The 17717-nt window shown below is 34.4% G+C and overlaps 1 long non-coding RNA gene across 1 annotated transcript in view; it reads left to right on the top strand.

Moving 5' to 3' along the window:
- Positions 1-16595, top strand: part of LOC138692166 (uncharacterized) — a 40025-nt gene extending 23430 nt beyond the window's left edge. The window contains exon 3 of the long non-coding RNA XR_011330023.1: positions 15803-16595. This is a non-coding gene — a long non-coding RNA (uncharacterized lncRNA). The remainder of the gene's footprint in view (positions 1-15802) is intronic.
- Positions 16596-17717: the final 1122 nt, after the last annotated feature.

Below are 17717 nucleotides of genomic sequence, written 5' to 3'. Positions count from 1 at the left end.
TAATGTTTTTATTAATTTGATTTTATTATTAATAAATAAACCACTTTTAGGTTTTTCCAAATGTGTTGGGGTAGGCTTAGCCTACCCTGCCTGCCCTGAGGAGCCGCCCCTGCTAGCATGATAAATATGATCTAAAATTAAGCAACTGTACTCACATATAGGCTACTGTGCAGATGCGAAAAAAATTTAAACATACATAAATATAAAATATGGATTTGGTCACTGGATAAAAATTGTAAATTAGTTTCACATGTTAACGTAACGATTTCACTGTCAATATGAATATAGAGAAATTGATCGCGTTTAATAGTAAGAACTTGTATATTTTTCAATTTTAATACAGCTTCTTGCAAATTTTGGTAGCAAGAGGAAGTGAGTTCCTTCGTTTTCTGTAGGCCAACATAGGAACTCGAACTTTCAAAATTAACGTCGAATTCAACGAAGCATTTTCTGTCGCTCTTAATTCTTGTCATATTAACTTGCTTGGTTTCTCATTTAACCGATTCTCTGCTTTACGCTTATAACTATTCCATAAAATAGGGCTGTCCAGTACGTGAACGTTCAATGCTTTATGTGCAAGATTTCTATATTCTCTTTAAATGTCTGTGATTTTTTTGTTAGTTAAAATTCTACTTCAACAAGCTTTATAAAAACGCCTCCATGGTATTTCACCACCGAATATTATAGGTATTTTTCGTTAACTTGAACTTTCTCGTACTATACTACATGGCACACCTTTGTAGCGGTATTACTGAATCTTTTTTGGAATTTCATTTATCGCTATTTTTGTGTTTACATTGGCGTTTTAGTTACGTCGTCATTGGCTCTTATGATAATCACCTTAGCACAAACGTAATCCACCGGTAAATACAGTCCGGTGAAAAGTGCAATGTTCAAATTTACAAATATACTGTATTTCTAGCAGTAGACTGCATAAAATAAAATTTTGCATAGAACTTTAGTTTCATATTATTTACTGTATATTGTATGCAGGTACACAAGATGTGAAGTCCTACAACATGTCCTATATAGGGTATGTAATAGTAATATGCGTTACAAGAGCAGTATGTTGAAGTTTTGATGTTCGAGTAAAAGTTTGAAAAAGCGAAACGTAGTTCAGCTTTTTTAATTTCCGAGAATTGAAAGAAAACATACCGCTCGTGTATCGTACATTATTTTGTGCGAAGATCGTTTATTACATACCTGAAAGAGGAATTATTAATTAGTTGCAATGAAATCTCCATCTTTGTTTCTGTTCAATGACGATAAATTTGCAAAACAAAAATATCTATCTTCAACATTGTTGCTTTAAAATGTTTTCTATGTTTACTATATTCCAGCAGGCCGTGATATACGTCTGTCTTTTTTTTCCCCCAGTCTATGATGAGTCTGGAATCTTGTTGATTTTTTCACAGCTTCCTTAATGTTACTTGCATCACGAATGCAGTAACTTTAGTGGAGTTGTAGAGTTTACTTAATTTTTGCAAATATTTAAAAACAATAATTAACAGTGCAATTTAGGTGAAATTGCAGTGATAAGTTTCCAATTTATAATCATTACTATATTGAACGTCTCTAAAAATAATATGTTAAAAGCCTAAAGCAGTAAAATCAATATGTCACTTAAGCGGTAAGAAGAGGGAAACTGTTATGTGTGTTAGGTTGAGAATACTGAATGTGGAATTTTAGACTTTCCGCGGATTGGTTTTGTGCGGAAACCAAGCAAATACGCACGATCTCGCACAAAAAATTGAAATTAAAATTTACGAAATAACTTTAGCCATACTTCATACACTCATAATTTCTTTACAATTAATTGTATTTAATCGCTAAGTACATCTTAAATATACCGTGTTCCGCTTAGAGGGATCGAGAAATAAATACCATTTGAAATCAGATGAAGATATTGTTGAGATTTACATCTGACAATATGCAGAAACTGTTCAAGTTTATGCACCAATCGTTTAAAAACAGTTGCATTTTCATGCGCATGAGCACTAACGTTTATCGCGGAAACAAGCCTGGCGCCATTCAGTAGAACATTCCGTCATTGGACCATTCTTCTTCATCGAGGCGACAGTCACAGGGAATGTGTATCTGGACATGTTGCAGAACTTTTGTCGGTTTTTCAGCAACATGGAGCAGTGCGTGGCTTCTTGGATGCAAACTTTCCCGATAGGTTGATCGGAAGAGGAAAAACCCTTGCCTGCCCTCCTAGTCACCCGATTTGACGCCCATTGACTTTTTTCTGGGGTCTTGTGATGTGTGTTGTGTATCAACGTGGTAGAGTTGTCACTTTGGAAGAAATGAAACAATGCATTACAAATGCAACTGCGCTAGTCATCCCACAAATGTTACGGAACAATTGGCAGATCTATCATCTATGGTTGAGTACCGTTTAGATGTCTGCAGGGTAGTTCGAGGCGCACACATCGAGTTGCACTGACCTTCTGACAATTCTCCGAAACTCGGAGAATTTTTGCATAAAGTTATGCAAAAAGTTATGTTATAAAACCATTATTTATACGGGCCATTCCATGTCAAAACAAAAAAAAAAAAGTGGACTTTTCAACCCGACCACCTCAGATTTTCATTAAATTTGGTGGGATAGTAAAGAACCTTAAGTTAATTAACTATGTAAAATTTTAGCCCTCAATAATCCACGATATCCATACAGCAATTCTGTCAATATGAGAAAAAATGTAAAAATGTTGCATACTATGTCAACAAAAATAATTCATAACTTCTCTTCTAATTGAGGTAGAATCTTAAACTTGGGCTTATTTTAAAGCTAACGAATCATACTTTTCAATAAAAATAGGTTTGCATCGAAGTATCGAATTCTTTATTGAATGGTTACGTGAATCACATTTTAACATTGAATATCTAAAAATGCGGGGCACAAATTATTTCGCGAAAAATATGTGTTAGAGCATTCTCCCCTTGGTGTAAGTTTCATTTTGGGAACGTTTCAGGAATGTCAGTAATATATATATATATATATATATATATATATATATGTCAATGTCTTGGTTTGTAGCACTTAAACCCAATTTACACCAACACTGCATGCGTGCGAGTTCGTACTTGTCTGATTATTATCTGCGTCGTCGATCTGTCAGACTGTCATGAGTGGCAGTTTATACAGTCTTCAATTTATACAAAACGTGCGATCTGTTTCAAGAGCAGTTTCGTTAGTTTTTTTTAGAATGTGGTAGTTTTGTGCGATGTAATGGAGTCGCGTTTTAACTTATATGTTTGCTGCAATCCCTTCGAGAAATCAGGGCATTGTAATTAGAGGAAAAATTTAAGAAGTGTTATATCGTGGATGCTTAATGTATTTCCTGATCTAAAACAGGAACAAAAGGTGTGCGCTATGTGTCGCAAAGAAATAAAATAATATAATATGATGCTATTACGCAGAATCCTCAGAATGACTCTAGTAATGAAGAATACGTCGATTCTACAGCAAATGTAAGTTCATTAAATACAAGTCTTTTTGACCAAGGTGTGTTCCTTATTAAACAAAAAAGGCTACAACAAGAGAAATATAAGAGACAAAAATTTGAAAATATTGAAAAAGTCTTAAAAGATAAAGTCTTCGATATTAAAGACGCCGAGGAACCAGGACCTTCATCAAGTCCTGATTCTGAAATTTTGTCTCAGTTGTAGGAAAATTTTCAAAATTCAGGTAAAAGTGAGAAAATCACCATTTTAACACTACTACCTAAAAGCTGGAGCGTAAATAATATATAAAAAAAAGTTTCTTTCAGCTTCCGAATACATAATTCGGAAAGCCAAAGTCCTGGCAAAGGAAAAGGGAATTTTGTGTTCACCAAATCCGGAACCTGGAAAACCCTTGCCCGCGGCTGTTGCCGGTAAAGTTAAAGAATTCTGTTGTTCTGACGAGATTAGCAGAATGATGCCTGGTAAGAAATATTTGTTATGATTAAAGAATCAGGGAGTAAATCACATGGGCAGAAATGAATTATATGCAGCGTTTAAAAATTCTAACCCTGAAATGAAGGTAATATTCTCCAAATTTTCAGCTCTTAGACCAAGAAATTGTATTCTAGCTGGAGTTAGTGGGACTATACTGTCTGTGTATGTGTCCTCATCAGAATGTAAAACTCATGCAGGAAGCAATTTATTAAAGTATCAGGTCTACGTGGATTTCTAGAAAATTTTTCTTTATACCTTCCAACTTATCAACATTTCTTGGCCACTATGGTGTGCAATCCTCCTCATATAAATTGCTTGTTCAGGAAATGTACAGAATGTCCTGAACCATTCAAAATAAGAGAGGGTTTAGAGAAATGTTTCGAATAAAGCTTCAGTGAATCAGTGACCTACAAGCAGTGGATGACGACTGACTGATCAACGCTTGAGACCATAGTGAAACCCAAAGGCAAATTTTTCGACTGTCTCTTGGAGAAACTTGGTGATTTACTGACTCATTCATTTATATCACCTGAACAAAGTAAATTTCCACGTGATATGGAATCATTTCTACAGCCATCTTGTGTTATGCGACTTCGCTGAAAACTATTATTTCGTAATCCAAGATGAAATTCAGTCACACCACAGGACTGATGTGCAGACAACCATTCATACTTTCGTAATATATTATAACGAATCGTCATCCGATACAGTCTCTATTAAAAATCTGGTAATAATTTCACACTGCCCGAAACATGACACTACAGTTTCAAAAAATCTAATGGAGTCATTAAAACAAACATCTGTAATTCACCACAAAAATTATGTATTTCTCTGATGGATTCTCTGCTCAGTATAAAAATAGAAAAAATTTCCTGAACCTCACATTACAGGAAAAAGATTTTAGATTTCCAGCAGAATTGCATATTTTTGCATATCGTATGGCAAAAGAGCATGCGACGTTACACTTAAAAATGTTTGCGGCTCGTGCTAGTTTGCAGAGACCATCCGATAAACAAATAACTACACCTAGGAAATTGTACGAGTACGACTGGACAAGGGATCATCTCTCAAACATTAATACCGTTTATGTGACTGAAGAGGAAAACATGCTTGCTCTTTGATTTCCAAAATCCACCGCAGTGCCTGGAACACAAGTTTCATACAGTCCTGCTGTTTAGGATGGGTATTATGTACTTGCTAAGCAGTTTTAAAATGCAGCGGAAACAACGGAGCATCCTGTCTGGAAAGATGATCAGGCTATTTCATCTTAGCAATGAAAGGTAAGCATTTCTTACAGAACTTTAGGTTTAACTAAATTCATGCGACAATAATTTATTTGAGGTAATAATTAAAAAAATTCGAATTATGTACTACATGTTAAATTACATAGCGACATTCAAGAATATGATCAAATATAATTAAATACAACAAATGTGTAGGACATAATTTTTCTCGACTTATACGGTTAGCTTACGCTTGCAGTGACATAACAATTTTTATCTTTGTAACCTATGATGATTCCAAGTTGAAACTTATCAGTTCATTATATCACTAATTGAAGCGTACTATATTTTTTATTGCTTAAAATTGAACCCCCGCATTTTTAAATATGAATATATGAAAATAGTTTCACCATGTCTTTTTAGTGTAATTGAATATATGCAGAAAACAATATAAGCAATAAAAACTATCACATATTAAGAATGTATCACTCAATTTTTGTAAATTTATCTGGAGACGTTGTTGAGATATATAATTTTAATTGAAGCGGCGTGCTTACAAAAATATGATTTTTTTTCATGTTTGAAACGCCACTGACAGAAAACGAAAAGCACAGGACATATGAAACTCGGGAGTTTTAGTTAGCGCGGCAGGTAAAACAAACCCTCAAATTTTGAAAGAAATCTGAGTCGGTCGGGTTGAGCGCCTTGTTGATTTGATATGGAATGACCCATACTTTAAATTAGCACTTATTTCTCGTTCCCTCTAAGCGGAACACGGTATATAAGAACTTATCTAAAGAAAAACTTTTGCTATTATCACTCAAACTTTTGTATCTAGAGAAACTCTTGAGGAATTCTTTATCTTTATATTTTTCAACGAACTCTTAAAAAGCATACACTAATATTAAACACATCGTGAAAAAAATATATTTAACTCCTTAAGTGTCATGGGAAAGTTGAGGAAATATATTATTATTATTAGGTTTAATTTTGTCATTCTTGTTTGTATTGTTACAACGTATCTGAATGGAATGTCTTTTCTCTCCTCTTATGTTTTACATGTATATAAAGAACACTCATTCGCCCAGTAGTTACTTATGGAGCGGGAACGTGGACAATGAAACTGGGAGATGAGAACAGCCGTATCATCTTTGAAAGAAAAACTGAATTACGATACATCTACTATATTCTATACAGTGTACACTTTTACTTAATAGGCTATAGAATGTTTACCGTCAACATTTCCAAATCGATATTATTGGGTTGCGGTTTTATATTCACTTGTTTACATACTGTATTATACTTTCACTCGTAGGCTTATAGGCTATTACCATAGACCACAGTGATAAAATATAGAACCCTGGATCTCTAGATATGTATAAACTTGAGATTAAATTAAATTAAATTAAATTAATTAAACTAGATAGGTATGCTTAATTTTAACAGAGACGAGGAAAAGAATCTTCATTTTCAATATGAGTACTAAATTACGTATTTAAAGGTATGCTTACGTTGTACGATACACAGTCCGCCCTTACAAAAATACGCTTGCTGTAACCTTCTGTTTTCTCCGGAGAAATCAGGAGTAATAAATTCATGATTGCTGTGCAAGGAAGTTTGGACATTTGAATGCACTTTCTCGCTTACAGTTTTTCAGGCGAGAATATCTACATGCCAGGTAGTGCAATACAACCTTCATTTTTTTTAATGAAGTCACTGTTTCTCTCTCATTAAGAGCAACAAAATGCACTACATTTTTATATATCTGTCGCTTTATTTCGCAAGCTAGTGACTCCAACATCTGCCGATTTTTAAAGCGACTAAATAACGAAAATTGGGATAAAAAAACTTTAGTAAGAGTATTTAAACATAAGACACAATGATGGAAGCAAGACGCTCGCTGCGCTAGCGGATATTTTCCATCCTTGTCACACGTATCTGCTGACTCTGTCTTTCACGTCTCAAGCAACATGTGCCAACGCTGTACACCAGCGAGCACTGTATAGGGATATTTTATGCGAAGTTTTACCGCTAGATGGCAGGAGCGTTCCATGCGGCGCAACATGTTGTAGGCTTATGTTATGTCATATGCTACAATTGATTACGTTTTCCCGCTTGTTGGTTTTTTGTGTGTGTCAAAATTAGATTTACAATTATTTTGTACAATCTAGTATAATTTGATATAATTCAATATTTTCTTACCTCATAATTTAATTTAATTTACAATAAATAATAACGTAAACCTGTATAATATTGAGCGATTCCACTTAAGAGATGGATGGAGAAATCTGCAGTATGCAGAATATAGATACGAGTAATTTGGATGTTCATGAACCTAAACGAGAACTTTGAGAATGAGGTGCACGAATAAAAAAATAGGAACTATGTCGAAGGTGAATATGTTCTTTAATCATTAGTATTTATGAACCGTACGCTAAAAACAGGATATGCAGCCACCAATGTGTTTTTTTTTATAGGGAAGGGAATATCGAGATTGAATTCCTTGTATTTTTTTCTGTAGTTTCAGAAAGATCAAATGCAATTTTTAATAGGATGATATAATATGATCGCAGTAGTATCACGATTAGTCGTGCGTTTTGTAGGTTAAGGACATGCAGTTTTGAATACTACGTAGGATGATTTTGAAATTTGAAGTTAAAACATGGTTTTAATAATTAGGGTACAGTACCTTAAAAACATAATTCACGAAATGGATTTCACTACGGATCGTCCTGGATAATAAACATTCCAGTTTATCGAGAGTTTACTGCAGGCGTAAACTTCGGAGACTCCTACAACTACTGCATAATAAAATCTAAGCTAACACAGCTTGCTGTCGAGGTTACATATGCCTTTATTAATTTTTCTTTTTCCTCTTCCAAAATGAAACTGTAGTCAACAATTCCTTACTTGAAGTAGTTACTTTTATTTAATAGCTAGCACTTTCGAGGCGCAATTTAATTACTTATATTTTTAAGGTTTAAAGCATATATTCAGAATATTTCGGGACTTGATTGAAGACAAAAAGCTTTCTCTGGTTTTTACATATAGGAACATAACAGAAATATGCCATTTTTAGTTGTTTTTAAGAGTAGCCTATTTAATATACTAATACACTACGTATATCCTCAATGTTTATATACCGAAAAACAAATGCACACGCAAAGCGCATCCCTCAAAGCAACGAGCACAGAATGTATAGAGTAGACATGAACAGCTTCAAGGTGAAGCCGATTTTGTGGACAGTCGCCATTATGATGCTACCAAAACATTGGGCTCCCGGTTAGCACATGGGCAGTTGATTGTGATATTGCATCGTTGTTTTAATTAATAAATGAAATAATTTAAACATGCCTACATGTGCTGCGTATGGCTGCACAAACAGGTTTTCAAAAAAAAAAAAATTCCTGGAATAACTTTTCACAGGTAAATATGCATGTGTGAAATGTACTTATTACAGGTAGATAATGAATGATTTAGCCTAGGTTAGTCGGTTAGATTCATATTGTTCACGTATTAGTTTGATTAAGAGAAAGGATTAGTGTATTGATATTATTTAATTAATTTTTATAATCACTAAATCAGACTTACGCTTTGTAGACTTAGCATTTACGAGCGAAGCTAACCTAACAACCCAAGTTGGAAGTTTGTGTTGCGTGCTATAGAAAATGGGTGTATCTAGGTTTCTCTTAAACCGAATGCAGGTATTCGTTTGATGAAGGAAAAGAAATAGTGTATTAATATTATTGTAATTAATTTTTATAACCACGAAATCAGACATGCTTTGCAGCTAACCTAACAATCCATGTTGGAAGTTTGTGTCGCCTGCTATAGAAAATGGGTGTACCGAGGTTTCTCTTCAACCGAATGCATGTATTCGTTTGATGAAGAAAAAGAAATAGTGTATTAATATTATTGTAATTAATTTTTATAATCACGAAATCAGATGATAATGAGAATGCTGACAGCTGCTGTCTTAAAGCAATCAGAAAGGTACATCACACAACTTATATATTTTTCAAGATTATAATCCTAACAGTCTCTGAAAAAGAAAATTAAGTGTACGCACTTTTAACATTGGTAAGCTAGGACCTATCCGAAAACTCATACAAAAGTAGCTTCATTAATCGGTCGTGATCTAACTTGACCCACTTGATAATAAAACTTCACTTTTGTTCGCCGTTATAATCTAATTATATACTATAAACGAAGAGCCTATCAAATATTATATGGTTAAGAGTATTCCACTTTTTCTCTAAACAAAATCGGGACATCTATACGAAATACTGGCAAAAGGAAGAGAATGATAATTTGCGTTAAGAAGCAAGTTGCATTATTAAATCGAAGCAAATGGATCAACCTATAAAAGTAATTATTATAGGGTAGCATTTTTATTGGACTAGTAGCAAAATAAGGTCAAACTGTTATCTTCCTTTTTTATCATTATTGTTTGTTTAACCTTCCAGAGTACCTATTAAATATCATACTGCAATTTGAAGAGCTGTCAATTTAAATATGTGATTTATCGATGACAGTTTTGAATTTTTGCTAAAAATACGTGCCTAGCGATTCTGTATTACGAAACAAACAAGAAAGTGTGAATCCTTCAGGAAATTAGGGACATATGGAATTCTTATTATCGTAAGATCTTCTATAGCGTAATAGCTATTTTGCAATGTTTTGGTAGCAACAAGATGGCGTCAGGTCCATCAAACCGGCTTAACTCCGTCCAATGGTATTAAGATGCTAGTGTCTACTCTATGTATTCTGTTCTCGTTGCCTCAAAGTACACGTGCGCTATTTGTTGGTGCTAGTTCAGGATATCCGTATTGGTTTAGGCCATATGCCTTCTTATTCTGAAACCGCTACAGAATACGTAGACCATGCTGTCATCAATTATTTGCGCTATACTGGAGAATTACCACGGTAGCTTCGAACCATAGACTTACTAAATAACCGCCTTTGAACCGTGCCGTTACGTTTACCACCAAATTTAACTACATACACAATGTTGCCAACATAAGAACATGATTTTGGTCTGTGGTGTCGTTAGAAGGAGAAATTTGTTTCTTTTTCTCTTTACCTCCTTCGTTCTGAACATTACTGAGAGATAGCACCATTGTTGCTCTCATCTATTGCAATGATTTTTCCCTGGACCACCAATTTCCTTAGACGACATTTCTACATAGAAGGTTAAGACAGATCTTACAAGCGATCTCCAGTTACTAACAGTATGGTCATCAAAATTGTGTCCATTTTATTTCGAACTAAAATCTCTCTCGCATTTTCTTTTGTTTCATCACGGCCAAATGGATTTATCTCTTCGGTATCGATGTTTCTAGTAGGTCATGACATTTATGACAGTTTTTGTTTCGTAATATTGATAGACGGTAATATAATTAAAGCGGTGAATAATTTCATAGCCCCTAAAAGTTTTTTTTTTTTTTTTCGTAAAAGGCTAGGTATTTCGTCTAGGCCACAAATAAAACTGCAACGCGGTTATAATTATGTACTTAATGCTTTGGTGAACATTGACCGGACATTTACTTTCCGTTATTTAAATGATATTCCGTGAACCACACCTTTTTCCTCTTTATTTCGTTGTCATAACCTACTTTAAGGTCTTACTACATAAGCATTTTCTTTTACTGCATTCAAAACATCGTCGTTATACTGCATAAATCTTGCACTTGACTAATGGAGTGATTTATTTAAGAATATAGTCACGAATTTTACTACCACCATTGCGATTGTCTTCTGTTTGACACGGCTCGGTACGGCCCGGTGACTAGTGGCCAGCGAGTAACGTTGACTGTCGACATTGCTCTGCAGTGGGTGTTATGCAGTTGTTCCCCAATTGAATTTGAGCTCTAAATATATTAGCAATCCTGCAGGTCATGGCCTTCGTGTAATAGCCTATTGTTTATTGTAGTGTGTGTTTTGTTTTATTCTAAAATATGCTAAAATGCAATTAGTTCTCAAAATTGACGACAGATGGATTTTAGAAAATAGGAAAATGACGTAGGAAAATTGACATTTTACTGAAAACTACTATTTTTCTGAAAACTTTTGGTTCCAAGCTTCAAAATGAGGGGTCATTTATTAAAATCCGTTCAGCCGTTTTTTCCGTAATTTCTATTATCAGTTCAAATTATATACAGTATATCTATAGATTTGTTAGAAAAATTGCATCTTGTTAGGTTTTTTCGTTTACAGTAACGCTTTCACTCTTGAATATTTCTGATTCTGTAAGTTCTATAGTGTTGTTTTACACCCCATTTTAAAAGGAATATCAAGAGCTTCAATTTCATATGCACTTCTACTATCAAACCTCTCATTCCTTCTCTGTTGATTTTAAAAGAATTCTTGTTTCCTCTTTGAGTTTCAGATTCTGTTAGCCAATAAATTCGTCCTGTTATTGTTGTAGGATCCACTTTGGTCAATACCGCAGTTTTATGCACAACAAACATATCAGAAAATTGAGGATATTTGAAGGGCTGAGAAGATCCAGGTGGTTCCAAAGAACTTATTTTTATTTCATTGCCTTCTACTCCTAATAAATAACCTGTTCATCATTAATTCCAGTATTGGCATGCAACAAAACCGCAGTGTCGATATCCACATCATCAACTTTACTGTTACCATTATTTTATACTCAAGTCCTCTGAAAATTAGTAGCTTTTAACGAAAACTTTAGTCTCATTTACAGAACTGTAACTAAAATTGTTGAGTACCTACCCTTTATTGTGTTTGCTGATTGAAACTTACTCTTCAGAATCTTTTCCTCTGCTAAACATTTTACCGTTCCTCCCACACCATCACACGCATTCTTCCCATGTGAGGATGCGAAAAAAAAAATTCCACTCATCCTTAATGTTAAATTATTTCTCATGATGACAAACATTAAGGAAGTTGGACTTATTTCTGTATTGTGATGCTGCTTCGTGTGAAAAGTAGTGAAGTTTTTCAGGTACGGCTAGTTAACAAATAAAATATTACTAATTATATTGTGATACGCGAACATTTCTGTCAAGTTGATTACTAATTTCTTCAAATGCATGTAGAGATTTATACACTGTGCCTACAGTTCTTATTATACAAAGCAGCACTTGAATGCACTAAAATACACTTTCAGATTTAAAATATCCACGGTTGTTTACAACTATATGTGGTGATATCTCCTATGTAATGTCATGTGACGAACACACCAATATAGGCTATCCACTTTTTCTGCCATTTGTAATACTTTCATTTCTCGAACATCACAAAAACTTTAAATTCTTGCCACCACAAGCCTTTGAAACTTCCTTTGATTATTTGACGTCTTTTTTTAAATTGGTTTAACGATGTTGTATCAACTACTAGGTTATTTAGCATCGATGGGATTGGTGACAGCAAAATGATATTTGGAGAGATGAGGTCGAGGATTCGCCATAGATTACATGACATTCGCCTTACATTTGGGGAAAACCTCGGATAAACCTCAACCAGGTAACTTGCCCCAATCAGGATTTAAACCCGGGCCCACTCATTTCACGGTCAGATGTGCCTACCATTACTCCACAACAGTGGACCGAACAAGGGTTATGTACATTAATTCTTTTGACTTTTGGTTAGCTTTCTTAAGAATACACATAGAGAAATGTAGTGCTTTCCAGGCTATCCTTTTAATATTAGTGACTTATTTCAACCAGTTTGTTACTAAAATATATACAATACCTAAGTGTTTACTTGTGGCACTGGTGATCCATTTAATTGGTTTGTGAGACGAATTTATTTTTGTGTTCTACCAGAAGGATACATATTGATTTACTTTTGCTCACATTGACTTTTAATTTTATTTGTTGTAGTCCAGTTTTCAATAACATCAAGATAGTTTTGCAAGGTGGTGATATAAGATTTATCACTAATTTTTTCTATATTTATACAGTCGTCCACGAATAACCTTGCCTGAGAAGTGGTATTTCTATTTCAATCGAACACAGAAGGCCATGCTATACCGACTAGCTACCGAGGCCGACCAAACCAACGAAACTTATTAAAGAATTATTCAACCTGATTATTTTGGATTGTATTGAAACTTTCAGGAATCATTCTCCCCAGAGGTCTATATTAAAATATATTTTTTGAAAAATTGTATCTTGTTAGGTTTTGGTGTAATTCATTTTTAAAATCTGCAAAACAAAGTTATTTTACACTCATTTTAAAGAGAATTTCAGGGGCTTCAATTTTATGTGTACTTCTATTATCAAACTTCTCATTTCTTCTGTGTTAATTTTAAAAGTAATTTCTTGTTTGTTCTTTGAGTTTCAAATTCTGTTAGTCAATAAATTCTTCCTGTTGTTGTTGTAGGATCCACTTTGGTCAATGCCGCAATTTCTTTCTGTGTCCATAGTTTCGTAAAATAATTTAACCAAGTATTTTTATCAATTATATCTATAGCAGCTTATTCTTTCTATATTATGATGTACCGAAGTACATATGATATTTTCATGCAGATATTCTGCGTCATCATATGATTAAAGATGAGTGGAACAGAGAAACAGAGAGCTGAAAACCCGGGTTCAAATCCCGGTGCCGGAGAGAATTTCTCTCTGTTCCACTCATCTTTCAGCTGATTCTTTCACTTCTTGATTTAATTTTAAAAAAATTGTATACGTTTTTGGGTTTTTGGCTAGTTATATCAGTTTCTAATTTATTTACAAACGTATTCCAATTTTCTCTATGTTTTTTCTCGCTGCCTTTTTTCTAATAGCTCTTTTTTAGTTTATATGTAATTTCATTTTCTAATTTTCCTGATGTTATAAATTTGTTTAATGCAGATCTTTTCTCTTCAATTATTTTTGCTAACTCGCTGTCCCAATTTCTTACACCTTTATTTATTTTCCATTTAGATTTTGTGTCATATGTGGGATAATTAATTTAATAATGTTATTACCAGGATTTGAAAAAAAAGCAATCGTCTGTAATGGCTGGAAAAATACTTTTCAATCACGCTTCTACAGTTCGACAATGCTGACTATTCAGAATTTTGCCTGATAGGTGAGCCACCATAAAATCTTTAAAGTCCTTGTTATTACTGAAGCCAAATGTCTCTCTACTGTCAAGAGTTCATTTTATTTATACTTGTTAAGACCTCATTCATAGACTAGTTATCGCTTTCAGTTTTGATACTACATACATTGAAATTAATTTACCACCTGGTTTCGCGGCCAGACGCGCTAACCGTTACTCCACAGGTGTGGACTAGTTCAGATGAAAAGAAAATGATTAGTATGACCGCTTATTCGTGTATATATATATATATATATATATATATATATAATAGGCCTACGTTATGAACACGTTGGATTTAATGTGGACGAGAAACATACAGTTATTTATCTGCTCCCATATAGCATCATATAATACACCTATAAAATGAAGACATGTAGAAATAGAAAAGAGGAAACATGTTGAGGTAGGGGGTTGTAATTCTTCCCCTTTCGGATCAATTTCAGAAGATGGATACCTGCTTTTCCTTCATATTCCAAATTTCTAATCTTGTGCACACAAAATAAATTAGTGCCTTTTCGTGAGCATCATGATGTGCATTCAACAAACACAGACAAATCTGTTCTTTTTAATATTTTGTGACAATTGTTATTAGTGGGGTATCCGTATACTGAAAATTAAAAATAATTAGCTATCGTACATCAAATGATGACAGATTGTATATTGAACGCAAACAACATTATATCAGCCATGTACCAAAATGTCGTCTACGTGTGTTGAAAAATTAGGGTAAAACAGGCTTCTGTATGCTACAATTTAGCGACATATCAAAGTCTTATTGTAACATAACATCACATTACAATGAGAAAGAAATTCGCAGATGGCATGACGTAAAGTCAGTCCCACAGTCGTATTAATCTATGTACTCTTTAGGTACTCTGCCATCTAGTGTTGGTTATCGCAAGCTCATTTCTCGACAGTGGCGACGCATAGCGTCCGTTATTTTCCATATGTTGCCAATATTAGTACACGCTTGACTCATATGTTACTTCTATGATCTAGGGTAATAGCATGAACAGCATGACACGTTTCCAGTTGGTAAGTTACCAACTAGACTAGTTTTCCATAATATAAATAAAGTATTCTGATTATTGAAATATATCGAATTCAGTAACAATGAGGTTAACAATACGAACTGAGCAATGCTTCATTATTGCGTGCATTCTTCACCTCAAGAGTACTCTGATGAATAATATCCCCTTCTTTATATATCTCAATCGTCACTTTTACCGACGTTAGACCTAAAAAATAAATATATGACGAAATATAGCATCTCCAGTGATGTCAGAATGCACTTGCTCGTCAGTCGACATATGTTTAACATTTTATTTTTAATATAATCTCCTGCTTACAGGGTCGACCTGGTTGGCGAGTTGGTATAGCGCTGGCCTTCTATGCCCAATGTTGCGGGTTCGATCCCGGGCCAGGGATCGCTTAAATGCGCCAGGCTCATGTCAGTAGATTTACTGGCGTGTAAAATAAATCTTGCGGGACAAAATTCCGCCACATCCGGCGACGCTGATATAACCTCTGCAGTTGCGAACGTCGTTAAATAAAACATAACATTTAACATCTCCTTACAGGTCTCAGCGAGTAAGAGGATTGGCCATTTGGAGATATTTCGGCGACTATTTTCCTGTTCGTCTAGTAAAAACAGCCGAATTGGATCCGAATCTGAGTTACATGTTTTGTGTTTTTCCACATGGCGTTCTGGGCCTTGGAACTGCCATTAACTTCGTTACTGATGCTAACAAAGTGGATGAAGTTTTCCCAAACCACAAATCTTATTTGGCTACTCTGACTTACCATTTTAAATTACTCTACGTCCGGGAATTAGGACATGCTCTTGGTAAGTGATGGCAATTAGCTTAGCCTACATGTAAAAGCCTTTATGTGGTGATTATGTGTGCATCCATAAAATTGCACGAAACATAATATCGAAGCACATTTATAATAATACAAGATCTTCCATATATTAAACTGGCTTCATATCACAAGCTCAGCGGTACTTTCTATTTTACGCCTCGATGTTGGCTGCCGTTTCTGTGGTTGTATCTTTACTTTTTAAAAGGGGAAAAAATGTTTATAAACAGCTTAAAAATGAGTGAAAGTGGGTCACAGGTTTGTCACAGGACACAAAGTGTCCTCCTGTTTCAATACATTTTTGACATCTTTGAAGATCGTTCTCAAACATTCGACTATTTTCTTGTTACGAAAAGTTAGAAATGACTTGTTGGATATTTTCTTTCACTTTCTGCATAAATTAAACTATGTACAAAAACACACTGCAATATTATGTTATACAATACCTCAAACAATTCAAGGGGTGAGAATGATATAGCGTATTAAAGTTTTAGAGTTCAATGCTGTTAGGTGCGGCATTTACTTACGTCATTTGTTACTTAATTTTATAATATTTTACCAGTAGCTTCCTCATATGTATAAGAAAAATGAACTCACACACACAAAAAAACTTTTTTTTGTTAAAAATGTGGCTTTAGACTATCTCACTCCCACCCCTTCAATTAAAACAAAAAAAAAAAAAGACAGCTTACACTCTCGCTTACCCCCACCATAAGTTCTTACTGTAATCTACGGCGAACACAGGCATTTGGTTTCACGAGATACCGAATGACCTATATCTTCAGTGTTCTCAAATCATTAGAAAAACACACAGTAGCTTGCAATAGATTCTTGCTTAATCAAGAAAAAGACTATCAACATAACTTTCAGCCTAAATAATTTAATGAATAAGAACAACAGACAAAACTATACAAAATTTCTAGGACTTTTTATAGACTCCAGTTTAACATGGGAAAATCATATCGAATATACATGCACAAAGTTGTCAAGACTTCTATAATTTGTTAATGAAACTAGTGACTTTCGTTTCTCAAAATTATTTATAGTAAGATGTGCCTGCTTTTCTTTCTTTCAATCGATAATCCGATATGCCTTAATTTTCTGGGGAAATTGTATCAAAATTGGGAGTGTCTTCATTTTGCAAAACAAAGCCATTAGAATTTTATGTAAATAACACTTTCTTGAACATTGTTAACCATTTTTCATACAATCACTGACATTAACAGTCATAAATTTCTATAATTCTTGTCCACACCTGTGGAGTAACGGTTAGCACGTCTGGCCGCGAAACCAGGTGGCCCGGGTTCGAATCCCGGTCGGGGCAAGTTACCTGGTTGAGGTTTTTCCGGGGTTTTCCCTCAACCCAATATGAGCAAATGCTGGGTAAATTTCGGTGCTGGACCCTGGACTCATTTCACCGGCATTATCACCTTCATCTCATTCAGACGCTAAATAACCTAAGCTGTTGATAAAGCGTCGTAAAATAGCCTACTGAAATAAAATAAATCTATAATTCTTTACACTAGACATAATGTCGACAATTACTTATTAGTGGCCATGATCATGAAATTAGAAATAGTGAACAAATTCCATACTTCAGATTACATAAGACTAACACAAACGTTTCTGTTACGG

This window comes from Periplaneta americana, chromosome 16 (assembly GCF_040183065.1).
Source record: "Periplaneta americana isolate PAMFEO1 chromosome 16, P.americana_PAMFEO1_priV1, whole genome shotgun sequence".
In the NCBI taxonomy this organism is placed as follows: Eukaryota; Metazoa; Arthropoda; class Insecta; order Blattodea; family Blattidae; genus Periplaneta; species Periplaneta americana.
This window is presented reverse-complemented; position numbering and strand designations above follow the sequence as displayed.